We start from the raw sequence: 5346 nt of genomic DNA, 5'->3' as shown, positions 1-5346 counted from the left end.
TATATTTAAAATTTAGGAAAAGTTTACATATTCTCTTAAAATAGGGCATTTTATTTTTTTTATTAGTCTTGAGAAATATTATCAATTTTTTAATAATTTAAAGAAACATTGTCTTAATCAAAGGTTTAATATAAACATTATTAATTATGCAGTAGTTTGAAATGAATGATTGAAGAGAGCGGAAAAGTTGGTTATGTGACAGTTGCAACGTTAGAAGAATTGTAGTAAAATTGATAATATTTTCCTTAATTTATTGTTCATTCAAACTGCCGCTCCTAAGTCAACCAACACTCATTGCTTTCGTGTCTCCGAGCGGCGGCGAAGACACGGTCCTTGAGAGTTTGGTGTCCCTGCGCCACCACGGAATCCTTCTCCTCCGTTTGCGGAGAACAATTTCGTGGGATCACTGGCTGAGCCAGCTAGTCTCCCCGCTGAGGTGATCGGCGGCTGAGCAGCTAGCATTCGCAGGGTGGTCTTGCGGCGACGGAGTTGGACGACTGGGCTCGTCCTTGGGCTCCGCATTAGCCTCGGCGCCACGCCGCACTGAGTCGCCAGCAGCTTGCACTTCTGAAGCGTTGCCATGTCTGTCCAGGTTCTTGCGCTATGCTCTGCTCTCTCACTGTTCTTTCTGTTTTTTCTTCTTGGGTTTCTTGAATTTCAGTGGATTTGAATTTTGAATGTGGTTAAATGATGGTGGGGGAGTGAGTGAGGGTTGAGAGGGAGAAAGGGATATGCTTGTTGGGAATGGATTATCATCTTTTTCCTTGATTCACTGATTGATTTTTGTTTATTTTGTCTTCTTTTTTGGCAATTTCAAAGCAAGGACTGGGCGTTCAATGCTTGAACGGTGCATTTTCCAAGTAAAATTCTATTTGTATGGGTTTGTGAAAAAGAGGCATTCAAGTTGCCTTTACCAACTAGATTGCGTTTGTCCGTGCAAGAAAAAAAATGTGACTTTAAACTCAAATCACAGAAAAATATATCGTTTGTAAGTGCATTTTACAAAAACTGCAATTTAAAAATGTAGAAAAATATACATTTTCAAATGGTAGGCAATGTGGTGCACATGATTTTAAAGGGTAAATTGTGATTTTACCAAACACTTAACTATGATTTTAAAAATTGTGTTTTAAAATCGCTATTTAAACTGCTCATTTTCAAATCGTTTGGATTCAACAGTCATTATATACCTTCACTCAAACCAAGCAAATTATACCATAAATTTACTATTTTTATTTTTTTTGTGTTGTAAGTTTACTAGATGCTGTTATGTATTATCATACTTCGAGTGTGATATTAGTTTTCAACCTTTCGTTTTGTTATGTGTGGACTTTGAATTTTGTTCAATCAACTGCGCAGGACAATCATATGGATGAGAGGTGCGCTGTTTTTTGATATAAAACACATAGATTGTAGGCACATATTCCCTTTTTCCCAAGGGCATTCTTGCTGTGAGATGCTTGTGTTTCAACCATTGGCTCTAGTCCGATCTATATGAGTGAGAAGCTTTTTATTTATGAACCTTTAGTACAAGGTTCTATCTGCCACTGTGGGAACCTGATGAGAATGGGACTTAGAGCAACTATATGATTTCACTTTCTACTGCTAGGAATCCTATTTTGGTTTTTAAGACATTACCATAATGAACTAGCTGATATAATTTCAAGTAGAATAATCTTCTATTGGTTTCTATTGTAGTTTCTCTTTCAATTAATTGAAAACCAACTTCACATTATAGGTGCACTAACAGCTCAGCAATCTGGAGTATCAAAAATCTGCATTCAGGGTGATGAAATTCCAGAAGGAACAGAGCAAATTCAAATATAAACAGAGCTCCCAACTTGTCATTGCCTAGGGAGACATCAACTGAAGCACATAAAAATTATAATCAGCAGTAGAATCGCATATCTCTTGATCCTTCTGTAATTGCTCCTCACAGAAACTCAGGAACAATGAAGCAGAGAATGCTTCTCACACCTTTTCAAAGACTTTCCCTCTAACCTTCCGTTCTTCCAGTTCAAGGACTTCATCTGAAGGAGCAGCAGCAGAACTAGTTTTGCATTCTGTTTCAGGTATCTCACGTTGATTAATTGTAATTGCCGGTTGCATTTATTTGTTTTTTAATGGGATATCCACGCTGTTGATTTATGTCTCTGCACAGGTTAACTTTTGACTCATTGGTAGGCTTACAAATAGAGCATAATCTTATACTGCCAGTTCTAATCCTTTACAGAAGCCGAAATAAATTAGTAAACATGAGCTAGGCTCACTTACTGCTTTCTGTAGCTTTCTTTTTCTCTTTCATTGGTATGCGTAATAGGATACATTCTCTTGCTCCATGGAATGCTTTCTTTTTTTTTTTTTTTTTTTTTCTCTGGACCCTTTAGGCCTTCTTTTCTGTGAGAAGCATGCTGCTAAGGGACTTCCCTTTCTGAACTTTCTCTTTGTATCTTTGGTTACTTTTGCTCATTATTAGTCAAAAAAAGATTTCTCTGGGGACTTGATTTCATATTGATCACCTTCCTTGCCTCATAACACAAGTATAGACCAGTGATAACATATTTCCACAAGTTCAACGGCTTAGGTTTTCATCATCTGACGACTGAGGCATATAAGTTTTAGTTGTTGACCAAACTAACCTGAGATAGCACATTTTAAACATAATTTTGGGGGCGAAGTTGTCACCCAATTATGATGGGTGATCATCATTTAACTGCAGTTATCATCTTATTACAGTGCATTTTTAGGTAGATCTGCTTTGTTTTTTGTTGGTTATCTTTTCTTAGTTTTTGCTGACAGATAGTAAAACTGATTTTTCATGAATGACTACAGTAGGGCTAAATCATTTTCTTCTTCTTTACAGTACATTTCCTTAATACTTGCAAGTAGTTTGGGGAATGGATTGCAGTATTTGCGTATTGTTTGTCTTTTGAATGATATTCAGTGGGGCAAAGAGTACAAATCCCCTCAGTGTATTCCAATCAATTGGTGTACGTGGTGAATCATCTTTAACTACTGGCTTGCTGAAGGATGTGCCTCCTGAGCTTGAATTGTCGGACTACAAAAAGGTACCGCCAAATATTCCTGGTAGTGAGAGCCCTTATGGCCTTGGAACAATGGCTGATCTGGACCTGTTCTTTGGAAGGCTTTACAGGAACTATTGTGAGAAAGGGCTTTGGTGCATTATATAAAGTGGATAGTGTAGCTTCTAAGCCTGAGCTTCACAATTTTTTTTCTCAGGATTTTTCTTATTATATGTTGACTGGAATGGTCTTCGTAGTGCAAAGTGTGAGATGGATGCAGTTGAATCTAGAATTAAGCCTTGTGATCTTGCTCTAACACTTACCAAAGCCATTATTGTTGGATATTTTAGGGATATATTCCATTTGGTGGATCTTTTGTTTCTTGAGGTTTCTTTTTTCAAGTAAAGGACACTCTGAGGATTCGTTACTTCTATTACGAGTTACAACGGGTAAACCTATGAAAAAGTTTATATATATAAACTTGATTGTGTTGAAGGTGTTAAATTACCAATTATCCCAAAAGTTTAAGCCTACAGGAAGAGGTAAATTTAATCATTTCATCAATACTTTAACACTCCCCCTCACGTGTGTGTTAAAACTCTCTTGTAATAGGTGAGGCCCAACACGTGGAATATTTAATTTAAATAGGGGATAATTTGACGGAGTCAAGGTTCGATCCCATGACCTTTGGCTTTGATACCATGTTAAATTACCAATTATCTCAAAAGCTTAAGCTCATAGGAAAAGGTAAATTTAATCACTTAATCAATACTTTAACAGAAGGCGTTCTATTTTGATTAAAGTTCTTATGTTTTAGTAATATTTTATCATTAAGTAACAATGTGGAAGGTTATTAACTTATTATGTTCCTGCAGTCTCCATGTTATGGATAACGAAATTCAAACCATGACATGGGCAAAACTTCTTGTAAAGGTTGTTTGGCTGCAAAGTTCACAACAGCTCTGTGTGGTTAAGGATTTTCGGATTTTCCCGCTCATGATGTTGTGATGTGATTGGTTTGCAAGGGAAACTACTTGATTGGAATGCTCAACAAGGTTGCTTGCATTCCCAATCTCTCAGCAGGTCCCAGGTGCTGGGTTGATGGTATAATTTGGCTCACATGGAACACAATATTGTCTCATCATACTTGAAAAACAATGATGCATGATGTATTTGAATTTCTAGAATTTGCTAAATCTATTTTGTGGTTTTGTTTGAAAAGGGTGCATGACGGAATGTTAATGATCATGCATACTTTCCATTATCTTTTAATGATTTTTTGATTTCGGTGTTCTGTTTTTGCAGAAACTTGTGTGTTAAAGGGACTTTATATCTAATCCTACAACATTAAAGAAAAGGCTCATGGTAGTTGGGCTTGCAATGCTTCTTCTTTATCCATTTCTGGTCATTTTCATGCTGGTGCTGGTGTATCTCTTCCTGAGGCATGCTGACCTGTTCTCAAAGGTCGCCGAGTTTAGGGCTAGCAAAACAGGTACATGATATGACCCGTTTATTCTATGCATGTTTTTTTTTATAATAAGGTTCATCTAAGCGTCATAAAGAATAATTTCATATATAGGATAAACGAGTACCTGTTTATTTGCCAGGTACCTGTTTTGCCAACCCTAGTCGAGTTTGTCCAAGTGAATTTTTAGGGAATATAATGAGGTAATTAATATTTTTGTTGCTATTTTATTGAGCTCATCCAAATGACTTTAGTATTTTATCCTTTTACCAATTAAAATAATGGTATACTGTTGGGGAACGGTTAATGTCTCAATATGATATGGCATCACTTGATTGGTTTGTCAAAATGATTCCAGTCAATTCAAACTATGAGATGGTGTTGTGTAACCTTTAAAATTCATGTAGGTAAGGTGTAATTAGAAGTAATCACCGGGCGGTGAATCGGTAAAACTTGAATCATACTGCGGCTTTAATGTTATTTTGTTTTATTATTTATTGGAGGGAGTTTGAGTAAGTCTTCTGCAAGAATTTTAATTACAAGTAATGGCTGTATCACAAAGCTTACAAAGAAACTTCCCAAGCAAAATTCATCTGTTCAAGAATTTCTGATGCCTAACACTTGAGGTCAGATAGTTGGACACACGTGTGGATCACATAGACTACTATTATATATATATATATATATATATATATATGGGAAAAAGCGGGTCATGTCAAGTCACTTACGAGTTGTATTTGAGTTTAAAGATCTGACTTGTTTAGTTAAATGGATTAGATTTGAGTTTTCTCTTATCAAGTTGGCGGGTCGACTCGCCCAGCCCTATTAAGTAAACTTGACCATTTTGTAAGTTGTTTT

At 36.3% G+C, this 5346-nt stretch overlaps 1 long non-coding RNA gene across 2 annotated transcripts; it reads left to right on the top strand.

Moving 5' to 3' along the window:
* The first annotated feature begins 261 nt into the window (after nt 1-261).
* Nucleotides 262-4744, top strand: LOC132166377 (uncharacterized). Of its 2 annotated transcripts, none has more exons than XR_009438567.1 (3): nt 262-592; nt 1739-2072; nt 4329-4744. It is a non-coding gene; the product is annotated as an uncharacterized LOC132166377 (long non-coding RNA). The 2 variants fall into 2 exon arrangements; XR_009438568.1 differs by lacking the exon at nt 4329-4744 and adding an exon at nt 2864-2986.
* Nucleotides 4745-5346: the final 602 nt, after the last annotated feature.

Source organism: Corylus avellana, chromosome ca11 (assembly GCF_901000735.1).
Source record: "Corylus avellana chromosome ca11, CavTom2PMs-1.0".
Taxonomy (NCBI): Eukaryota; Viridiplantae; Streptophyta; class Magnoliopsida; order Fagales; family Betulaceae; genus Corylus; species Corylus avellana.
The sequence above is the reverse complement of the archived record's forward strand: the minus strand, read 5'-3'. Positions and strand labels throughout refer to the sequence as shown.